General features: G+C 63.3%; 1 protein-coding gene across 2 annotated transcripts in view; it reads right to left on the reverse strand.

Moving 5' to 3' along the window:
• RASA3 (RAS p21 protein activator 3) overlaps positions 1-24,765 on the reverse strand; it is an 83,048-nt gene that overhangs the window by 49,166 nt on the left and 9,117 nt on the right. For both annotated transcript variants that reach the window (XM_060183726.1, XM_060183725.1), the window contains 3 exons: positions 19,147-19,241; positions 705-781; positions 31-111 (listed from right to left, as the gene is read on the reverse strand). The gene's annotated coding sequence lies outside the window, so the exon portion shown is untranslated. The remainder of the gene's footprint in view (positions 1-30; positions 112-704; positions 782-19,146; positions 19,242-24,765) is intronic.

A 24,765-nucleotide genomic window follows, 5' to 3' on the forward strand; every position in this document is an offset into this window, starting at 1 on the left:
GTGGTGGCCGCTCTGAGGGGGGACACTCGCCTGTAGGGTCCTGTCAGTGTCACGGTGGCATAAGGGTCACACTGCCCATTCACAATGGGGAGGCCTTGGCACTCGATGATGCTGTAAGAGCAGGGGAGGAGGAGGAGGAGGAGGGTTGAGTGGAGGGGCTGGGAGCAGACAGGGAGGGGGATGAAGGGATGAGGGGAGGGGAGAGGAGGAGGAAGTGGTGAGGCGAGGAGGAGGGAAGACAGGAAGAAGGAAGGAGGGGGGAGGAGGAAGAGGAGGGAGGTGGACGAGGGAAGAGTGGGGAGGTGAGGATGAGACGGGTGAAGAGAGGTGAGGACGGAGGAGTGAGGAAGGAGTGGGGGAGGATGGGGGAGAGTCCTGACCCACCCACAGGTTACCCAGGGTCAGGAGGAGGCGTCATCCAGACAGGCTCTGGGCTCACCAGACCTGGCAGAGTGGGCCGCACACGCTCACCCACACGTGAGCTCACATGCACCCTCACAGACGGTGAGCTCCCGCTCATGGCTGCACGCGTGGCTCCCTCGAGCCCAGGCTCCCAGCTCGGTCGTGCACGTGCATCAGCCCACGCTCACGCCGTGCCCCCGGACTGGGGCCACTCTATGGGGCTGAGCGCTGCCCTGGGGGCCGGTGTGCAGCCTCACCCTGGGCCTGGGCACAGGCCAGCCGCTGCCCACTGGGACGCTCACCGTGTGGCCAGCTTGTGGCACACGACACCTGAGTCCGTGATGACCTCACTCAGCTTCAGCTCCAAGTGGACCTTCCCCTGCAAAGGACAAGAGCAGAGGTCGGGGCAGCCAGGCAGAGTGGGCAGTGCAGAGCTGAGGGGCCACAGAGTGGTCAGCTCACAAAGCACATGGGGACAGCCCTGGCTGGTGGCACCCGCAGGAGGTATGACACCGTGAGCCTAGAGACGCCATGTCCCAAGCAGCCCCACAGGGCCGAGAGCTGTGCCCGGAAGACCGAGGGGACAGGTCGGCTCCGCTGAGGCCGCCTGCACACCCCATGACCCCCTGGCCTGTGAGCCGGTCCTCCAGCCCACTCAGGCCTCAGGCCTGTGCTGCTCCAGGGGAAGTGCCCAGAGTGACCAGTGGCAGCATGACCCTGACAGATGCCCTGCAGCCTGGGCTGAGCTGGGACGGGCTGAGTCTACACGGCTCCGGTCCCTCTACTCATGGCTCCCAGCATCCACCCCTTCCTCCCAGCCATCCACACCCCTTCCTCCCAGCGTCCAAATCCTGCTCCCTATCAGTCCCTGTTCAGGGCGCCATATTGTTGGGCTAGCTTTGCGGGCGGGAGACAGACGACCAGGGACTCATGGCTGAGCGGTACGCAGTTCAGTCTTTATTCATGTGGAACGCAGCACAATCTAAGCCATCTCTAATCACAAGCCTGTCCTTATATACCCTGAGGAGGAAGAGTCAGGTCTGAAGAGGATGTACGTAGGATAGGGGGTGGGGAGAAGGAAAAAGCATGCAAAACAGTGAGGGTTAAACCAGTGCCCAGGAGGCAGGCTGGAGCTTAGTTAACAGTGGTTATGTAAACAGAATACAGTGTTAAGCAGGGGGATTAAACCAATGAAACAGAAGGGGTCTTAGAAGCAGAATTAGAAGCAGACCAACACACACCAGGCACCCAGCATCCACACCTGCTCCCAGCATCCACACCTGCTCCCAGCATCCACACCTACTCCCAGCATCCACACCCTGCTCCCGGTGTCCACAACCTGCTCCCGGCATCCACACCTGCTCCCAGCATGCACACCTGCTCCCAGCGTGCACACCTGCTCCCAGCGTCCACACCTGCTCCCGCGTCCACACCTGCTCCCGGCGTCCACACCTGCTCCCGGCGTCCACCACCTGCTCCCGGCGTCCACACCCTGCTCCCGGCGTCCATACCTGCTCCCGGCATCCACACCGCTCCCGGCGTCCACACCTGCTCCCGGCGTCCACACCTGCTCCCGGCGTCCACACCTGCTCCCAGCGTGCACACCTGCTCCCGGCGTGCACACCTGCTCCCAGCGTGCACACCTGCTCCCAGCGTCCACACCTGCTCCCAGTGTCCACACCTGCTCCCAGCGTCTACACCTGCTCCCAGCGCCCACACCTGCCCCCAGTGTCCACACCCTGTCCCCAGCATCCACACCCTGCTCCCGGCATCAACATCTGCTCCCAGTGTGCACACCCTGCCCCCAGCGTCCACACCCTGCTCCCGGCGTCCACAACCTGCTCCCAGCATCCACACCTGTTCCCAGCGTCCACACCTTGCTCCCAGTGTCCACACCTGCTCCCAGCATCCACACCCTGCTCCCAGCACCCACACCCTGCTCCCAGCGTCCACACCCTACTCCCAGCATCTACACCTACTCCCAGCATCCACACCTTCTCCAGGCGTCCACACCTGCTCCTGGCGTCGACACCCTGCTCCCGGCGTCCACAACCTGTTCCCAGCATCACCTTACTCCCAGTGTCCACACCTGTTCCCAGCATCCACAACTGCTCCCAGTGTCCACACCTGTTCCCAGCATCCACACCATGCTCCCGGCGTCCACACCTGCTCCCAGCATCCACACCCTGCTCCCAGCATCACCTTGCTCCAGTGTCCACACCTGCTCCCAGCATCAACACCCTGCTCCGAGCGTCCACACCTGCTCCGGCGTCCACACCTGCTCCCGGCGTCCACAACCTGCTCCAGCGTCCACACCAGCTACCAGCGTTCACACCTTGCTCCCCAGCGTCCACACCTGCTCCCAGCGTGCACACCTGCTCTTAGCGTCCACACCTGCTCCCAGCGTCCACACCTGCTCCCAGCGTCCACACCTGCTCCCAGCGTCCACAACCTGCTCCCAGCGTCCACACCTGCTCCAAGCGTCCACAACCTGCTCCCGGCGTCCACACCTGCTCCCCGGCATCCACACCCTGCTCCCCCGGCATCCACAACCTGCTCCCGGCGTCCACACCTGCTCCCGGCGTCCACACCCTGCTCCCGGCGTCCAAACCTGCTCCCAGCATCCACACCTGCTCCCAGCGTCCACACCTGCTCCCAGCGTCCACACCTGCTCCCAGCGTCCACACCTGCTCCCAGCATCCACACCTGCTCCAAGCGTCCACACCTGCTCCCGGCGTCCACACCTGCTCCCGGCGTCCACACCCTGCTCCCGGCATCCACAACCTGCTCCCGGCATCCACACCTGCTCCCGGCGTCCACACCCTGCTCCCAGCGTCCACACCTGCTCCCTGTGTCCACACCTGCTCGCAGCGTCCACACCCTGCTCCCGGCATCCACAACCTGCTCCCAGCATCACCTTGCTCCCTGTGTCCACACCTGCTCCCAGCATCCACACACTGCTCCCGGCGTCCACAACCTGCTCCCAGCATCACCTTGCTCCCAGCGTCCACAGCTGCTCCCAGCGTCCACACCTGCTCCCAGCGTCCCCACCTACTCCCAGCGTCCACACCTGCTCCCAACATCCACACCCTGTTCCCAGTGACCACACCCTGCTCCCAGCATCCACACCCTGCTCCCGGCGACCACACCCTGCTCCCGGCGTCCACACCTGCTCCCGGCGTCCACACCTGCTCCCGGCGTCCACACCTGCTCCCAGCGTCCACACCTGCTCCCGGCGTCCACATCTGCTCCCGGCGTCCACAACCTGCTCCCGGCATCCACACCTGCTCCCGGCGTCCACACCCTGCTCCCGGCGTCCAAACCTGCTCCCGGCATCCACACCTGCTCCCAGCGTCCACACCTGCTCCCTGTGTCCACACCTGCTCGCAGCGTCCACACCCTGCTCCCGGCATCCACACCTGCTCCCAGCGTCCACACCTGCTCCCTGTGTCCACACCTGCTCGCAGCGTCCACACCCTGCTCCCGGCGTCCACACCCTGCTCCCGGCGTCCACACCCTGCTCCCGGCGTCCACACCCTGCTCCCATCGTCCACACCTGCTCCCACGTCCACACCTGCTTCCAGCATCCACACCTTCTCCCATTGTCCACACCTGCTCCCGGCGTCCACACCTGCTCCCGGCGTCCACCCTGCTCCCGGCGTCCACCCTGCTCCCGGCGTCCACACCCTGTCCCCAGCGTCCACACCTGCTCCCAGCATCCACACCTGCTCCCAGCGTCCACTCCTGCTCCCGGCGTCCACACCCTGCTCCCGGCGTCCACTCTGCTCCCGGCGTCCACACCCTGCTCCCGGCGTCCACACCTGCTCCCGGCGTCCACACCTGCTCCCGGCGTCCACCCTGCTCCCGGCGTCCACCCTGCTCCCGGCGTCCACACCCTGTCCCCAGCGTCCACACCTGCTCCCAGCATCCACACCTGCTCCCAGCGTCCACTCCTGCTCCCGGCGTCCACACCCTGCTCCCGGCGTCCACTCTGCTCCCGGCGTCCACACCCTGCTCCCGGCGTCCACACCTGCTCCCGGCGTCCACACCTGCTCCCGGCGTCCACACCCTCCTCCCGGCGTCCACACCCTGCTCCCGGCATCCACTCTGCTCCCGGCGTCCACACCCTGCTCCCGGCGTCCACACCTGCTCCCGGCGTCCACACCTGCTCCCGGCGTCCACACCCTCCTCCCGGCGTCCACACCCTGCTCCCGGCATCCACTCTGCTCCCGGCGTCCACACCCTGCTCCCGGCGTCCACACCTGCTCCCGGCGTCCACACCTGCTCCCGGCGTCCACACCCTGCTCCCGGCGTCCACATCCTGCTCCCGGCGTCCACACCCTGCTCCCATCGTCCACACCTGCTCCCACGTCCACACCTGCTTCTAGCATCCACACCTTCTCCCATTGTCCACACCTGCTCCCGGCGTCCACACCTGCTCCCGGCGTCCACCCTGCTCCCGGCGTCCACCCTGCTCCCGGCGTCCACACCCTGTCCCCAGCGTCCACACCTGCTCCCAGCATCCACACCTGCTCCCAGCGTCCACTCCTGCTCCCGGCGTCCACACCCTGCTCCCGGCGTCCACTCTGCTCCCGGCGTCCACACCCTGCTCCCGGCGTCCACACCTGCTCCCGGCGTCCACACCTGCTCCCGGCGTCCACACCCTTCTCCCGGCGTCCACACCCTGCTCCCGGCGTCCACACCCTGCTCCCGGCGTCCACACCCTGCTCCCGGCGTCCACACCTGCTCCCGGCGTCCACACCCTGCTCCCGGCGTCCACACCCTGCTCCCTGCGTCCACACCGGCTCCCGGCGTCCACACCGGCTCCCGGCGTCCACACCTGCTCCCGGCGTCCACACCTGCTCCCGGCGTGCACACCTGCTCCCAGCGTCCACACCCTGCTCCCTGCGTCCACACCGGCTCCCGGCGTCCACACCCTGCTCCCGGCGTCCACACCTGCTCCCGGCGTCCACACCCTGCTCCCGGCGTCCACACCCTGCTCCCTGCGTCCACACCGGCTCCCGGCGTCCACACCGGCTCCCGGCGTCCACACCGGCTCCCGGCGTCCACACCTGCTCCCAGCGTGCACACCTGCTCCCAGCGTCCACACCTGCTCCTAGCATCCACTCTTGCTCCCGGCGTCCACACCCTGCTCCCGGCGTCCACACCTGCTCCCGGCGTCCACACCTGTTCCCATGGTGCACACCTGCTCCCAGTGTCCACACCTGCTCCCAGCGTCCACTCTTGCTCCCTGCGTCCACACCCTGCTCCCGGCGTCCACACCCTGCTCCCGGCGTCCATTCCTGCTCCCAGCGTCCACACCCAGCTCCTTGCTGAGTGGTGTGGCCCCGGCCATCAAACAACACATGTCCAGTCTACAAGGCAGCCTGAGCAGAAGACTCAAGAAGCAGTGAAAGACTAATTCCCAGGGGAGTCGGGAGGTAGCTCAGTGGGTTAAGTGCAGGTGGCGCAAAGTGCAGAGACTGCCATAAGGATCCCCACCTGCAGGGGAGTCGCCTCCCAGGTGGTGAAGCAGGTCTGCAGGTGTCTGTCTGTCTCTCCCCCTCTGCCTTCCCCTCCTGTTGGTGTGCTTCTAGTTCTGTTCTGGGATCCTTCTGTTACATTGCTAGACAGGGTCTATTTACACGGTCGTTCTGTTACACTGGTTTGGTCTCACTCCCCCAGCCTCCGGGAGATTGTGGTTTAGTCTTTGCTAGTCCGGTGCTCCTTCCTTCTCCCTGCCCCTATCGTATGGGTACTGCCTTGGTTTGGGACGCTGCAGCCGGAGAAAAGAGAGGCAAGACAGATTTGGGTTGTGATTAGATTAGATTAGGTTTTTGAACCGTTCACTCATGAATAAAGAAATACTGCTTCTCCGCTCAGCCATGAGTCCCTAGTCTCTGTCTCCCGCCCGTAAAGCCAGCCTGGCGAAAACAACATAATGGCGCCCTGAACTCTGACTGACGTATGGCGCCCAACCTCCTCTCTCCATTTCTCTGTCCTACCCAACAACAACAATAACAACAACAATAAAGCAACAAGGGCAAAAAAAAAAAAGGGAAATGAATAAATAAATATTTTTTTAAAAAGACTAATTCCCAGGGCCGGGCGGTACGCACCTGGCTGAGCACACATGTTACAGTGCTCAAGGACCCGGGTTCGAGCCCCTGGCCCCACCTGCAGGAGGAAAGCTTTGCAAGTGGTGAGGCAGGGCTGCAGATGTCTTTCTGTCTCTCTGTCACCCCTCTCCCTCTTGATTTCTGTCTACATCCAATAAAGATAATACGGCGGCCGTGCGGTAGTATGGCAGGTTGAGCACACGTGGCACAATGCACAAGGATCCCGGTTCGAGCCCCCGGCTTCCCACCTGCAGGTCTGCAGATATCTTTCTCTCACTCTTTTGTCTGTCCCTCCCCTCTCAACTTCTATCTGTCCAAAAAAAAAAAAATTTCAAACATAGCCACATGAGCAGTGGATTCTAGTGCAAGCAGAGACCCAGCGAGAAGAGGCAAAAAAGAAAAAAGGGGAAATAATAAAAAGAATTTAAAAAGACTAAGTCCCACGCTGTCTTGAAAGAAAACAAACTTGTCAGATCTGTGAGGTGAGTAGGCGTGAAAGCAGCCGGAGACTCTCAGAGCTGCAAGGAAGGCCGAGGGGAAGGAGAGAAACCAAGGCAAAGAGATCAGCTCAGGATACCGACACCAGCAGAGAGCAGCACACAGCGGAGACCCACAGACACACGGCCCTGGACAGCGGAGACCCACAGACACACGGCCCTGGACAGCGGAGACCCACAGACACACGGCCCTGGACAGCGGAGACCCACAGACACACGGCCCTGGACAGCGGAGACCCACAGACACACGGCCCTGGACAGCGGAGACCCACAGACACACGGCCCTGGACAGCGGAGACCCACAGACACACGGCCCTGGACAGCGGAGACCCACAGACACACGGCCCTGGACAGCGGAGACCCACAGACACACGGCCCTGGACAGCGGAGACCCACAGACACACGGCCCTGGACAGCGGAGACCCACAGACACACGGCCCTGGACAGCGGAGACCCACAGACACACGGCCCTGGACAGCGGAGACCCACAGACACACGGCCCTGGACAGCGGAGACCCACAGACACACGGCCCTGGACAGCGGAGACCCACAGACACACGGCCCTGGACAGCGGAGACCCACAGACACACGGCCCTGGACAGCGGAGACCCACAGACACACGGCCCTGGACAGCGGAGACCCACAGACACACGGCCCTGGACAGCGGAGACCCACAGACACACGGCCCTGGACAGCGGAGACCCACAGACACACGGCCCTGGACAGCGGAGACCCACAGACACACGGCCCTGGACAGCGGAGACCCACAGACACACGGCCCTGGACAGCGGAGACCCACAGACACACGGCCCTGGACAGCGGAGACCCACAGACACACGGCCCTGGACAGCGGAGACCCACAGACACACGGCCCTGGACAGCGGAGACCCACAGACACACGGCCCTGGACAGCGGAGACCCACAGACACACGGCCCTGGACAGCGGAGACCCACAGACACACGGCCCTGGACAGCGGAGACCCACAGACACACGGCCCTGGACAGCGGAGACCCACAGACACACGGCCCTGGACAGCGGAGACCCACAGACACACGGCCCTGGACAGCGGAGACCCACAGACACACGGCCCTGGACAGCGGAGACCCACAGACACACGGCCCTGGACAGCGGAGACCCACAGACACACGGCCCTGGACAGCGGAGACCCACAGACACACGGCCCTGGACAGCGGAGACCCACAGACACACGGCCCTGGACAGCGGAGACCCACAGACACACGGCCCTGGACAGCGGAGACCCACAGACACACGGCCCTGGACAGCGGAGACCCACAGACACACGGCCCTGGACAGCGGAGACCCACAGACACACGGCCCTGGACAGCGGAGACCCACAGACACACGGCCCTGGACAGCGGAGACCCACAGACACACGGCCCTGGACAGCGGAGACCCACAGACACACGGCCCTGGACAGCGGAGACCCACAGACACACGGCCCTGGACAGCGGAGACCCACAGACACACGGCCCTGGACAGCGGAGACCCACAGACACACGGCCCTGGACAGCGGAGACCCACAGACACACGGCCCTGGACAGCGGAGACCCACAGACACACGGCCCTGGACAGCGGAGACCCACAGACACACGGCCCTGGACAGCGGAGACCCACAGACACACGGCCCTGGACAGCGGAGACCCACAGACACACGGCCCTGGACAGCGGAGACCCACAGACACACGGCCCTGGACAGCGGAGACCCACAGACACACGGCCCTGGACAGGGAGGGCGGGCACAGCCCTGGACAGGGGAGACAGACACAGCCCTGGACAGCGGAGACCCACAGACACACGGCCCTGGACAGGGAGACAGACACAGCCCTGGACAGGGGAGACAGACACAGCCCTGGACAGCGGAGACCCACAGACACACGGCCCTGGACAGGGAGACAGACACAGCCCTGGACAGGGGAGACAGACACAGCCCTGGACAGGGGAGACGGACACACGGCCCTGGACAGGGGAGACGGACACGGCCCTGGACAGGGAGACAGACACAGCCCTGGACAGGGGAGACAGACACACAGCCCTGGACAGGGGAGACAGACACGGCCCTGGACATGGGAGACAGACACAGCCCTGGACAGGGGAGACGGACATGGCCCTGGACAGGGAGACAGACACACGGCCCTGGACATGGGAGACAGACACACAGCCCTGGACAGGGGAGACAGACACACAGCCCTGGACAGGGGAGACAGAAACACGGCCCTGGACATGGGAGACAGACACACGGCCCTGGACAGGGGAGACAGACACAGCCCTGGACAGGGGAGACAGACACAGCCCTGGACATGGGAGACAGACACACGGCCCTGGACATGGGAGACAGACACAGCCCTGGACATGGGAGACGGACACACAGCCCTGGAAAGGGGAGACAGACACACGGCCCTGGACAGGGGAGACAGACACACGGCCCTGAACAGGGGAGACAGACACACGGCCCTGGACAGGGGAGACAGACACACGGCCCTGGACATGGGAGACAGACACGGCCCTGGACATGGGAGACAGACACACGGCCCTGGAAAGGGGAGACAGACACACGGCCCTGGACAGGGGAGACGGACATGGCCCTGGACAGGGAGACAGACACACGGCCCTGGACAGGGGAGACAGACACACAGCCCTGGACAGGGGAGACAGACACACAGCCCTGGACAGGGGAGACAGAAACACGGCCCTGGACATGGGAGACAGACACACGGCCCTGGACAGGGGAGACAGACACAGCCCTGGACAGGGGAGACAGACACAGCCCTGGACAGGGGAGACAGACACAGCCCTGGACAGGGGAGACAGACATGGCCCTGGACAGGGAGACAGACACACGGCCCTGGACATGGGAGACAGACACACGGCCCTGGACGGGGAGACAGACACACAGCCCTGGACAGGGGAGACAGAAACACGGCCCTGGACGGGGAGACAGACACACGACCCTGGACATGGGAGACAGACACACGGCCCTGGACAGGGGAGACAGACACAGCCCTGGACAGGGGAGACAGACACACGGCCCTGGACATGGGAGACAGACACACGGCCCTGGACATGGGAGACAAACACACGGCCCTGGACATGGGAGACGGACACACGGCCCTGGACAGGGGAGACGGACACACGGCCCTGGACAGGGGAGACGGACACACGGCCCTGGAAAGGGGAGACAGACACAGCCCTGGACAGGGGAGACAGACACACGGCCCTGGACAGGGAGACAGACACAGCCCTGGACAGGGGAGACAGACACAGCCCTGGACAGGGGAGACAGACACACGGCCCTGGACATGGGAGACAGACACGGCCCTGGACATGGGAGACAGACACACGGCCCTGGACAGGGGAGACAGAAACACAACCCTGAACAGGAGAGACAGACACACGGCCCTGGACAGGGAGGGCGGGCACACGGCCCTAGACATGGGAGACAGACACAGCCCTGGACAGGGGAGACGGACATGGCCCTGGACAGGGAGACAGACACACGGCCCTGGACAGGGGAGACAGAAACACAACCCTGAACAGGAGAGACAGACACATGGCCCTGGACAGGGAGGGCGGGCACACGGCCCTAGACATGGGAGACAGACACAGCCCTGGACAGGGGAGACAGACACAGCCCTGGACAGGGGAGACAGACACACGGCCCTGGACAGGGGAGACAGAAACACAACCCTGAACAGGAGAGACAGACACATGGCCCTGGACAGGGAGGGCGGGCACACGGCCCTAGACATGGGAGACAGACACAGCCCTGGACAGGGGAGACGGACATGGCCCTGGACAGGGAGACAGACACACGGCCCTGGACATGGGAGACAGACACACGGCCCTGGACGGGGAGACAGACACACAGCCCTGGACAGGGGAGACAGAAACACAGCCCTGGACGGGGAGACAGACACACGACCCTGGACATGGGAGACAGACACACGGCCCTGGACAGGGGAGACAGACACAGCCCTGGACAGGGGAGACAGACACACGGCCCTGGACATGGGAGACAGACACACGGCCCTGGACATGGGAGACAGACACGGCCCTGGACATGGGAGACAGACACACGGCCCTGGACATGGGAGACGGACACACGGCCCTGGACATGGGAGACAGACACGGCCCTGGACATGGGAGACAGACACACGGCCCTGGACAGGGGAGACAGAAACACAACCCTGAACAGGAGAGACAGACACACGGCCCTGGACAGGGAGGGCGGGCACACGGCCCTAGACATGGGAGACAGACACAGCCCTGGACAGGGGAGACGGACATGGCCCTGGACAGGGAGACAGACACACGGCCCTGGACATGGGAGACAGACACACGGCCCTGGACGGGGAGACAGACACACAGCCCTGGACAGGGGAGACAGACACACGACCCTGGACATGGGAGACAGACACACGGCCCTGGACAGGGAAGACAGACACAGCCCTGGACAGGGGAGACAGACACACGGCCCTGGACATGGGAGACAGACACACGGCCCTGGACATGGGAGACAAACACACGGCCCTGGACATGGGAGACGGACACACGGCCCTGGAAAGGGGAGACAGACACACGGCCCTGGACAGGGGAGACAGACACACGGCCCTGAACAGGGGAGACAGACACACGGCCCTGGACAGGGGAGACAGACACACGGCCCTGGACATGGGAGACAGAAACACGGCCCTGGACAGGGGAGACGGACACACGGCCCTGGACAGGGGAGACGGACACGGCCCTGGACATGGGAGACAGAAACACAGCCCTGGACAGGGAGACAGACACAAAGCCCTGGACAGGGGAGACAGACACACGGCCCTGGACAGGGGTGACAGACACACGGCCCTGGACAGGGAAGACAGACACACGGCCCTGGACATGGGAGACAGAAACACGGCCCTGGACAGGGGAGACAGACACACGGCCCTGAACAGGGGAGACAGAAACACAACCCTGAACAGGAGAGACGGACACACGGCCCTGGACAGGGGAGACGGACACATGGCCCTGGACATGGGAGACAGAAACACGGCCCTGGACAGGGGAGACGGACACACGGCCCTGGACAGGGGAGACGGACACACGGCCCTGGACAGGGGAGACGGACACGGCCCTGGACATGGGAGACAGAAACACAGCCCTGGACAGGGAGACAGACACAAAGCCCTGGACAGGGGAGACAGACACACGGCCCTGGACAGGGGTGACAGACACACGGCCCTGAACAGGGGAGACAGACACACGGCCCTGGACATGGGAGACAGAAACACGGCCCTGGACAGGGGAGACAGACACACGGCCCTGGACAGGGGAGACAGACACACGGCCCTGAACAGGGGAGACAGAAACACAACCCTGAACAGGAGAGACGGACACACGGCCCTGGACAGGGGAGACGGACACATGGCCCTGGACATGGGAGACAGAAACACGGCCCTGGACAGGGGAGACGGACACACGGCCCTGGACAGGGGAGACGGACACACGGCCCTGGACAGGGGAGACGGACACGGCCCTGGACATGGGAGACAGAAACACAGCCCTGGACAGGGAGACAGACACAAAGCCCTGGACAGGGGAGACAGACACACGGCCCTGGACAGGGGTGACAGACACACGGCCCTGAACAGGGGAGACAGACACACGGCCCTGGACATGGGAGACAGAAACACGGCCCTGGACAGGGGAGACAGACACACGGCCCTGGACAGGGGAGACGGACACGGAGTCCAGCCAGCACCCACTGCGGGCCAGGCCCTGAGCCCCCCCCCCCGCTCAACCAGGACCCTTCTGTCACCTGTGCCCACCTGTCACTCTCCAAAAGGGCCTGGCCACTTGTCCCCTCCTGTCACTCTGAAGAGCCCCACCCACCTGTCCTGTGGGTGTGACCAGAAGGTCCTCCTTCTGGTCACACCTTTACACACCAGTATCAGTTGTACTTGAGTCCCTTCCTGTCACCTGAGTTCCCCACCCAACCATGTCATATTCCAGCCTCACCTGCACCTCTGAGTCCCTCACCCCCCAGCCTCACCTGCACCTGAGTCCCTCACCCCCCACCCTCACGTGCACCTGAGTCTCCCCCCAGCCTCACCTGCACCTGAGTCCCTCACCCCCCAGCATCACCTGCACCTGAATCTCCCCCCCAGCCTCACTTGCACCTGAGTCTCCCCGCAGCCTCACCTGCACCTGAGTCTCCCCCCAGCCTCACCTGCACCTGAGTCCTTCACACCCCAGCCTCACCTGCACCTGAGTCCCTCACACACCAGCCTCACCTGCACCTGAGTCTCCCCCCAGCCTAACCTGAGTCTCCCCCCAGCCTCACCTGCACCTGAGTCTCCCCCCAGCCTCACCTGAATCTCCCCCCAGCCTCACCTGCACCTGAATCTCCCCCAGCCTCACCTGCACCTGAATCTTCCCCCAGCCTCATCTGAGTCTCCCCCCAGTTTCACCTGCACCTGAGTCTCCCCCCAGCCTCACCTGAGTCTCCCCCCAGCCTCACCTGCACCTGAGTCTCCCCTCAGCCTCACCCGAATCACCCCCCAGCCTCACCTGCACCTGAGTCTCCCCCCAGCCTAACCTGCACCTGAATCTCCCCACAGCCTACATGAGTCTCCCCCCAGCCTCACCTGCACCTGAATCTCTCCCCCCAGCCTCACCTGCACCTGAGTCTCCCCTCAGCCTCACCTGACTCTCCCCTCAGCCTCACCTACACCTAAATCTCCCCCCAGCCTCAACTGAGTCTCCCCCCAGCCTCACCGGCACCTGAGTCTCCTCCCAGCCTCACCTGCACCTGAGTCTCCCCCCATCCTCACCTGCACCAGAGTCTCCCCCCAGACTCCCCTGCACCTGAATCTCCCCCCAGCCTCACCTGCACCTGAATCTCCCCCCAGCCTCACCTGTAACTGAATCTCCCCCCCAGCCTCACCTGCACCTGAGTCTCCCCTCAGCCTCACCTGACTCTCCCCTCAGCCTCACCTACACCTAAATCTCCCCCCAGCCTCAACTGAGTCTCCCCCCAGCCTCACCGGCACCTGAGTCTCCTCCCAGCCTCACCTGCACCTGAGTCTCCCCCCATCCTCACCTGCACCTGAGTCTCCCCCCAGACTCCCCTGCACCTGAATCTCCCCCCAGCCTCACCTGCACCTGAATCTCCCCCCAGCCTCACCTGTAACTGAATCTCCCCCCCAGCCTCACCTGCACGTGAGTCTCCCCTCAGCCTCACCTGAAGCACCCGCTAGCCTCACCTGCACCTGAATCACCCCCCCAGCCTCACCTGCACCTGAGTCTCCCCTCAGCCTCACCTGCACCTGAATCTCCCACCAGCCTCACCTGCACCTGAGTCTCCCCTCAGCCTCACCTGCACCTGAATCTCCCCACCAGCCTCACCTGCACCTGAATCTCCCCCCAGCCTCACCTGAGTCTCCCCCCAGCCTCACCTGCACCTGAGTCTCCTCCCAGCCTAACCTGCACCTGAATCTCCCCCCCAACCTCACCTGCACCTGAGTCTCCCCCCAACGTCACCTGTACCTGAATCTCCCCCCAGCCACACCTGCACCTGAATCTCCCCCCCAGCCTAACCTGCACCTGAATCTCGCCCCAGCCTCACCTGCACCTGAGTCTCCCCCCAGCCTCACCTGCACCTGAATCTCCCCCCAGCCTCACCTGTACCTGAATCTCCCCCCCAGCCTCACCTGCACCTGAGTCTCCCCCCAACGTCACCTGTACCTGAATCTCCCCCCAGCCTCACCTGCACCTGAATCTCCCCCCCAGCCTCACCTGCACCTGAATCTCCCCCCAGCCTCACCTGTACCAGAATCTCCCCCCCCAGCCTCACCTGCACCTGAGTCTCCCCCCAGCCTCACCTGCACCTGAGTCTCCCCCCAGCCTCACCTGCACCTGAATATCCCCCCCAGCCTCACCTGTACCTGAATCTCCCCCCAAGCCTCACCTGCACCTGAGTCTCCCACCAGCCTCACCTGCACCTGAGTCTCCCCCCCCCCAGCCTCACCTGCACCTGAGTCTCCACTCAGCCTCACCTGAATCTCCCCCCAGCCTCACCTGCACCTCAGTCTCCCCCGAGCCTCACCTGCACCTGAATCTCCCCCCAGCCTCACCTGTACCTGAATCTCCCATCCAGCCTCACCTGCACCTGAGTCTCCCCCCAGCCTCACTTGTACCTGAATCTCCCCCCAGCCTCACCTGCACCTGAGTCTCCCCCCAGCCTCACCTGCACCTGAATCTCCCCCCAGCCTCACCTGAGTCTCCCCCCAGCCTCACCTGCACCTGAATCTCCCCCCATCCTCACCTGAATCTCGCCCCAGCCTCACCTGCACCTGAATCTCTCCCCAGCCTCACCTGCACCTGAATCTCCCCCAGCCTCACCTGCACCTGAATCTCGCCCCAGCCTCACCTGCACCTGAATCTCTCCCCCCAGCCTCACCTGCACCTGAGTCTCCCCTCAGCCTCAACTGACTCTCCCCTCAGCCTCACCTACACCTAAATCTCCCCCCAGCCTCAACTGAGTCTCCTCCCAGCCTCACCTGCACCTGAGTCTCCCCCCATCCTCACCTGCACCTGAGTCTCCCCCCAGACTCCCCTGCACCTGAATCTCCCCCCAGCCTCACCTGCACCTGAATCTCCCCCCAGCCTCACCTGTAACTGAATCTCCCCCCCAGCCTCACCTGCACGTGAGTCTCCCCTCAGCCTCACCTGAAGCACCCGCTAGCCTCACCTGCACCTGAATCTCCCCCCCAGCCTCACCTGCACCTGAGTCTCCCCTCAGCCTCACCTGCACCTGAATCTCCCACCAGCCTCACCTGCACCTGAGTCTCCCCTCAGCCTCACCTGCACCTGAATCTCCCCCCAGCCTCACCTGAATCTCCCCCCAGCCTCACCTGCACCTGAATCTCCCCCCCAGCCTCACCTGCACCTGAATCTCCCCTCAGCCTCACCTGCACCTGAATCTCCCCCCAGCCTCACCTGCACCTGAATCTCCCCCCAGCCTCACCTGAGTCTCCCCCCAGCCTCACCTGCACCTGAGTCTCCTCCCAGCCTAACCTGCACCTGAATCTCCCCCCCAACCTCACCTGCACCTGAGTCTCCCCCCAACGTCACCTGTACCTGAATCTCCCCCCAGCCACACCTGCACCTGAATCTCCCCCCCAGCCTAACCTGCACCTGAATCTCGCCCCAGCCTCACCTGCACCTGAGTCTCCCCCCAGCCTCACCTGCACCTGAATCTCCCCCCAGCCTCACCTGTACCTGAATCTCCCCCCCAGCCTCACCTGCACCTGAGTCTCCCCCCAACGTCACCTGTACCTGAATCTCCCCCCAGCCTCACCTGCACCTGAATCTCCCCCCCAGCCTCACCTGCACCTGAATCTCCCCCCAGCCTCACCTGTACCTGAATCTCCCCCCCAGCCTCACCTGCACCTGAGTCTCCCCCCAGCCTCACCTGCACCTGAGTCTCCCCCCAGCCTCACCTGCACCTGAATATCCCCCCCAGCCTCACCTGTACCTGAATCTCCCCCCAAGCCTCACCTGCACCTGAGTCTCCCCCCAGCCTCACCTGCACCTGAGTCTCCCCCCCCAGCCTCACCTGCACCTGAGTCTCCACTCAGCCTCACCTGAATCTCCCCCCAGCCTCACCTGCACCTCAGTCTCCCCCGAGCCTCACCTGCACCTGAATCTCCCCCCAGCCTCACTTGTACCTGAATCTCCCATCCAGCCTCACCTGCACCTGAGTCTCCCCCCAGCCTCACTTGTACCTGAATCTCCCCCCAGCCTCACCTGAGTCTCCCCCCAGCCTCACCTGCACCTGAATCTCCCCCCATCCTCACCTGAATCTCGCCCCAGCCTCACCTGCACCTGAATCTCTCCCCAGCCTCACCTGCACCTGAATCTCCCCCAGCCTCACCTGCACCTGAATCTCGCCCCAGCCTCACCTGCACCTGAGTCTCCCCCCAGCCTCACCTGCACCTGAATCTCCCCCCCAGCCTCAACTGCACCTGAGTCTCCCCCCAGCCTCACCTGCACCTGAGTCTCCCTCAGCCTCACCTGCACCTGAGTCCCTCACCGCCCAGCCTCACCTGCACCTGAATCTCTCCCCAGCCTCACCTGCACCTGAGTCTCCCCCCAGCCTCACCTGCACCTGAATCTCCCCCAGCCTCACCTGCACCTGAGTCTGCCCCCAGCCTCACCTGCACCTGAATCTCCCCCCAGCCTCCCCTGCACCTGAATCCCCCCCCAGCCTCCCCTGCACCTGAATCTCCCCCCCACCTCCCCTGCACCTTAATCTCCCCCCAGCCTTACCTGTACCTGAATCTCTCCCCAGTCTCACCGGCACCTGAGTCTCCGCCCAGCCTCACCTGAGTCTCCCCCCAGCCTCACCTGCACCTGAGTCCGCCCAGCCTCACCTGAGTCTCCCCCCAACCTCACCTGCACCTGAGTCTCCCCTCAGCCTCACCTGAATCTCCCCCCAGCCTCACCTGCACCTGAGTCTCCCCCCAGCCTCACCTGAGTCTCCCCCCAGCCTCATCTGCACCTGAATCTCTCCCCAGCCTCACCTGCACCTGAGTCTCCCCCCAGCCTCACCTGCACCTGAATCTCTCCCCAGCCTCACCGGCACCTGAGTCTCCCCCCAGCCTCACCTGCACCTGAATCTCCCCCCACCCTCACCTGCACCTGAGTCTCCCCCCAGCCTCACCTGCACCTGAGTCTCCCCCCAGCCTCACCTGCACCTGAGTCTCCCCCCAGCCTCACCTGCACCTGAATCTCCCCCATCCTCACCAGCACCTGAGTCTCCCCCCAGCCTCACGTGAATCTCCCCCCACCCTCACCTGCACCTGAGTCTCCCCCCAGCCTCACCTGAATCTCCCCCCAGCCTCACCTGCACCTGAATCTCCCCCAGCCTCACCTGCACCTGAATCTTCCCCCAGCCTCATCTGAGTCTCCCCCCAGCCTCACCTGCACCTGAATCTCCCCCCAGCCTCACCTGCACCTGAGTCTCCCCCCAGCCTCACCTGAGTCTCCCCCCAGCCTCACCTGCACCTGAATCTCCCCCCAGCCTCACCTGCACCTGAGTCTCCCCCCAGCCTCACCTGCACCTGAGTCTCCCCCCAGCCTCACCTGCACCTGAGTCTCCCCCCAGCCTCACCTGCACCTGAATCTTCCCCCAGCCTCATCTGAGTCTCCCCCCAGCCTCACCTGCACCTGAATCTCCCCCCAGCCTCACCTGCACCTGAGTCTCCCCCCAGCCTCACCTGAGTCTCCCCCCAGCCTCACCTGCACCTGAATCTCCCCCCAGCCTCACCTGCACCTGAGTCTCCCCCCAGCCTCACCTGCACCTGAGTCTCCCCCCAGCCTCACCTGCACCTGAGTCTCCCCCCAGCCTCACCTGCACCTGAATCTCCCCCATCCTCACCTGCACCTGAGTATCCCCCCAGCCTCACGTGAATCTCCCCCCACCCTCACCTGCACCTGAGTCTCCCCCCAGCCTCACCTGAATCTCCCCCCAGCCTCACCTGCACCTGAATCTCCCCCAGCCTCACCTGCACCTGAATCTTCCCCCAGCCTCATCTGAGTCTCCCCCCAGCCTCACCTGCACCTGAATCTCCCCCCAGCCTCACCTGCACCTGAGTCTCCCCCCAGCCTCACCTGAGTCTCCCCCCAGCCTCACCTGCACCTGAGTCTCCCCTCAGCCTCACCTGAATCTCCCCCCAGCCTCACCTGCACCTGAATCTCCCCTCAGCCTCACCTGAGTCTCCCCCCAGCCTCACCTGCACCTGAATCTCCCCCAGCCTCACCTGCACCTGAATCTTTCCCCAGCCTCAACTGCACCTGAGTCTCCCCCCAGCCTCACCTGAATCTCCCCCCAGCCTCACCTGAACCTGAATCTCCCCCAGACTCACCTGCACCTGAATATCCCCCCAGCCTCACCTGCACCTGAATCTCCCCCCAGCCTCACCTGCACCTGAGTCTCCCCCCAGCCTCACCTGCACCTGAGTCTCCCCCCAGCCTCACCTGCACCTGAATCTCCCCCCAGCCTCACCTGCACCTGAATCTCCCCCCAGCCTCACCTGCACCTGAGTCTCCCCAGCCTCACCTGCACCTCTGAGTCAGCATCCACATGCTGCAGCTGGAACCAGGTGTCCCTGTTGTGGTATTTCTGCAGGTCCTCCTTCTGGATGGCCACTTTCCCTGCATGGACAGGGGACATGAGGCTCCGTTGGCTGAGTCTCCAGGGTCACCGCAAGGATCTGCAATACTGACCCCCGCACAGACGCCGTTGCCTCCCTGTAGCAGAGTCCAAGGAAAGAGGCAGCATGGCGTGCGGGGTGTGTGAGCATCCTGGAGCTCTGCACCCCAGTTACCAGGGGCTCTTCAGCCCAGTTACCAGGGGCTCTGCACCCCAGTTACCAGGGGCTCTGCAGCCCAGTTACCAGGGGCTCTGCAGCCCAGTTACCAGGGGCTCTGCAGCCCAGTTACCAGTGGGATCTACAGCCCAGTTACCAGGGGCTCTACACCCCAGTTCCCAGGGGCCCTGCACCCCAGTTACCAGAGGACTCTGCACCCCAGTTACCAGGGGCTCCGCACCCCAGTTCCCAGGGGCTCTGCACCCCAGTTCCCAGGGGCCCTGCACCCCAGTTACCAGAGGACTCTGCACCCCAGTTACCAGGGGCTCTGCACCCCAGTTACCAGGGGCTCTGCAGCCCTGTTCCCAGGGGCTCTGCACCCCAGTTCCCAGGGGCACTGCACCCCAGTTACCAGGGGCTCTGCACCCCAGTTACCAGGGGCTCTGCACCCAAGTTACCAGTGGACCTGCACCCCAGTTACCAGGGGCCCTGCACCCCAGTTACCAGGGGACTCTGCACCCCAGTTTCCAGAGGATTCTGCACCCCACTTACCAGGGGGCTCTGCACCCCAGTTACCAGGGGGCTCAGCACCCCAGTTACCAGGGGGCTCTGCACCCCAGTTACCAGGGGCTCTGCAGCCCAGCTACCTGGGGGCTCTGCACCCCAGTTACCAGGGGCTCTGCATCCCAGTTACCAGGGGGATATGCAGTCCAGTTACGAGGGGGCTCTGCACCCCAGTTACCAGGGAGCTCCCCCCAGGCTGGCCCAAAGGTCTGAGGGGCTGTAGGAGGAGATGGAACCCTGGGGGCTGTGCACCAGGTGTGAGGGGCTGTAGGAGCTGGAGCCCTGGGGGCTGTGCACCAGGTGTGAGGGGCTGTAGGAGGAGCTGGGACCCTGGGGGGCTGTGCAACAGGTGTGAGGGGCTATAGGAGGACCTGGGACCCTGGGGGCTCTGCAACAGGTGTGAGGGGTTGTAGGAGCAGCTGGGACCCTGGGGGCTGTGCGCCAGGTGTGAGGGGCTGTAGGAGGAGCTGGGACCCTGAGGCCTGTGCACCAGGTGTGAGGGGCTGTAGGAGGAGCTGGACCCTGGGCGCTGTGCACCAGGTGTGAGGGGCTGTAGGAGGAGCTGGACCCTGGGGGGCTGTGCACCAGGTGTGAGAGGCTGTAGGAGGAGCTGGACCCTGGGGGGCTGTGCACCAGGTGTGAGGGGCTGTAGGAAGAGCTGGGACCCTGGGGGCTGTGCACCAGGTGTGAGGGGCTGTAGGAGGAGCTGGGACCCAGGGGGCTGTGCACCAGGTGTGAGGGGCTGTAGGAGGAGCTGGGACCCTGGGGGGCTGTGCACCAGGTGTGAGGGGCTGTAGGAGGAGCTGGGACCCTGGGGGCTGTGTACCAGGTGTGAGGGGCTGTAGGAGGAGCTGGGACCCTGGGGGGCTGTGCACCAGGTGTGAGGGGCTGTAGGAGGAGCTGGGACCCTGGGGGGCTGTGCACCAGGTGTGAGGGGCTGTAGGAGGAGCTGGGACCCTGGGGGCTGTGCACCAGGTGTGAGGGGCTGTAGGAGGAGCTGGGACCCTGGGGGGCTGTGCACCAGGTGTGAGGGGCTGTAGGAGGAGCTGGGACCCTGGGGGGCTGTGCACCAGGTGTGAGGGGCTGTAGGAGGAGCTGGGACCCTGGGGGCTGTGCACCAGGTGTGAGGGGCTGTAGGAGGAGCTGGGACCCTGGGGGCTGTGCACCAGGTGTGAGGGGCTGTAGGAGGAGCTGGACCCTGGGGGGCTGTGCACCAGGTGTGAGGGGCTGTAGGAGGAGCTGGGACCCTGGGGGCTGTGCACCAGGTGTGAGGGGCTGTAGGAGGAGCTGGGACCCTTGGGGCTGTGCACCAGGTGTGAGGGGCTGTAGGAGGAGCTGGACCTTGGGGGGCCGTGCACCAGGTGTGAGGGACTGTAGGAGGAGCTGGGACCCTGGGGGCTGTGCACCAGGTGTGAGGGGCTGTAGGAGGAGCTGGGACCCTGGGGGCTGTGCACCAGGTGTGAGGGGCTGTAGGAGGAGCTGGGACCCTGGGGGCTGTGCACCAGGTGTGAGGGGCTGTAGGAGGAGCTGGGACCCAGGGGGCTGTGCACCAGGTGTGAGGGGTTGTAGGAGGAGCTGGGACCCTGGGGGCTGTGCACCAGGTGTGAGGGGCTGTAGGAGGAGCTGGGACCCAGGGGGCTGTGCACCAGGTGTGAGGGGCTGTAGGAGGAGCTGGCTGGGACCCAGGGGGCTGTACACCAGGTGTGAGTGGCTGTAGGAGGAGCTGGACCCTAGGGGGCTGTGCACCAGGTGTGAGGGACTGTAGGAGGAGCTGGGACCCTGGTGGCTGTGCACCAGGTGTGAGGGGCTGTAGGAGGAGCTGGACCCTGGGGGGCTGTGCACCAGGTGTGAGGGGCTGTAGGAGGAGCTGGGACCCTGGTGGCTGTGCACCAGGTCCGAGGGGCTGTAGGAGGAGCTGGGACCCTGGGGGCTGTGCACCAGGTGTGAGGGGCTGTAGGAGGAGCTGGGACCCAGGGGGCTGTGCACCAGGTGTGAGGGGCTGTAGGAGGAGCTGGGACCCAGGGGGCTGTCACCAGGTGTGAGGTGTTGTAGGAGGAGCTGGGACCCTGGGGGCTGTGCACCAGGTGTGAGGGGCTGTAGGAGGAGCTGGGACCCAGGGGGCTGTGCACCAGGTGTGAGGGGCTGTAGGAGGAGCTGGGACCCAGGGGGCTGTCACCAGGTGTGAGGTGTTGTAGGAGGAGCTGGGACCCTGGGGGCTGTGCACCAGGTGTGAGGGGCTGTAGGAGGAGCTGGGACCCAGGGGGCTGTGCACCAGGTGTGAGGGCTTTGAGGCCCCCTAGCTGTAATGCAGGAATAAACTCAGGGTCCTTCCTTGCCCTGCACGCTGGATACTGGTCTAGCCTCACCGGAGATTTCCCAGTGTGAACTGTAGCAGGGACCATCCGCACACAGGGAGTTTCCATTCCTTAGCTCGGAGTTTGAAGTCACTACTATCAAGTGGAATTGGGAAGTCCAGCGCCCACCCTCCTCACAACTCCATGAGTTCACACACACACACACACACACACTTCCACTCACACACACACACACACACACACACACACTCACACACACTCAGACTCACTCACACACACTTCCACTCACACACACTCACACACGCATACACACTCACACACAATCACACACACACTCATACACACACACTCACACACACACAGACATATACACACACACTCACACACACACACACTCAGACATATATACACACGCACACTCACATGTTGCTGAGGAGTTATTCTGATGCAGTCTCCGCCCCCAGGTTTTACTTCGGGGAGCGAAACCCTAGCAGTGCCCCCTTCAACCAATCCTGGCCCTACATGTCACCTCTGGTTGTCGCCCAATAAAAAGCCCCCTCACCTCCCCCCTCTCTGGGCTCTGGGCTCTCCCTCTCTGAGGTCTTGCTCCCTGCTCTCCCCCCCCCCCCCCCGTGGTCGGCCATTGCCGGCTGGCTCCACGTGGTCTGAACCAAACCCCCCCATCCTATAATAAAGATTTGTGTACCCCTTTGCTCTAGACGTCCACTCTCTTCTCCGCGGTGCAGCCCGACACCAGACCGCCACAACAACACTCACACACACATTCACACACACACTCACACACACACTCACACATTCACACATCTCACACATGCACTCACACACAAACGCCCTCACACACATACACACACACACGCACTCACACACATTCACACACACTCTTACACACACACTCACACACACAGGCTCATACTCTTACAGACACACACACACTCACACACATACTCACACTCTTACACACACACACACACACTCACACACACACTCACACTCTTACACACACTCACACACACTCACACACACACTCACACTCACACACACTCACACTCACTCACACACACACCCACACACACACTCACACACACACTCACACTCACACACATTCACACACAATCTTACACACACTCACACACACAGGCTCATACTCTTACAGACACACACACTCACACACATACTCACACTATTACACACACTCACACACACTCACACACACACTCACACACACTCACACTCACACACACAATCACACACTCACACACACTCACACACACACTCACTCACACACACTCACACAGACACACACTCACACACACACTCACACACACACTCACACACACACTCACACACACTCACACTCACACACACACTCACACACACACTCACACACACTCACACACACACTCACAGACACACACTCACACACACACTCACTCACACTCACACACACACTCACACACACACTCACACACACTCACACTCACACACACACTCACACTCACACACTCACACACACACACTCACACAGACTCACACTCACACACACACTCACACTCACACACACACACTCACACACACACACACTCACACACACACACACTCACACACACACACTCACACACACACACACACTCACACAGACTCACACTCACACACACACACACACACACACACACACACTCATGCATTCCTATGCTGCTAGAGCACTGAAACCAGGATTGACCCAGATATACTTTAAAATAGTCTAAAACAAAATGCCTAAAAAACACTTTCTTTTGTCATCTGAAGGAAAGGTGACACTATTCAAACACTCTCCATAAACGTGCAAAGGAATTCTGAAAAGCTCCCTTGGAAACACTGAGTCAGCGAGTTGGGTGGCAGCACAGTGGTTAATCGCATGTGGCGTGAAGCGCAAGGACTGGCGGGAGGATCTGGGTTCGAGCCCCCGGCTCCCCACCTGCAGGGGAGTCACTTCACAGGCGGTGAAGCAGGTCTGCAGGTGTCTGTCTTTCTCTCCCCCGCTCTGTCTTCCCCTCCTCTCTCCATGTCTCTCTGTCCTATCCAATCTGCCCACTCAGGGGGCCGCACCCCCACTCTGGCTGAAGGCAGCTCTCCCAGCCCTCGAGCGAGACCCTGTGGCTGGCCAGTCAGAGCTGCAGGGTGACTCCCTGCGCTCACCCTCGGTGCTACTGCATCCAGCACCCTGCCTGAGTGCCCTAGACACAGAGCCAGGGGTGTCTTGGAGCCATGTCTCCCAGGGCTGAGTCAGAGGAGGTGACTCAGTGTGGAGCAGAGCCACACCAGGGCCACAGAAGATGCACGCAGGGCAAGATCCTGAGGAGGGAACAGGGAAGGAGGAAAGGAGATGACAAAGCAGAGGAGAGATGGCAGAGAGGGTGGGGAGGAGGGAGGGGCAGAGAGAAGGGAGGACGGAGGGGGAGAGTGAGGAAGGAGGGGAGAAAAAATGGAGAC

This window comes from Erinaceus europaeus (genome assembly GCF_950295315.1).
Source record: "Erinaceus europaeus chromosome 5 unlocalized genomic scaffold, mEriEur2.1 SUPER_5_unloc_1, whole genome shotgun sequence".
Taxonomy (NCBI): domain Eukaryota; kingdom Metazoa; phylum Chordata; class Mammalia; order Eulipotyphla; family Erinaceidae; genus Erinaceus; species Erinaceus europaeus.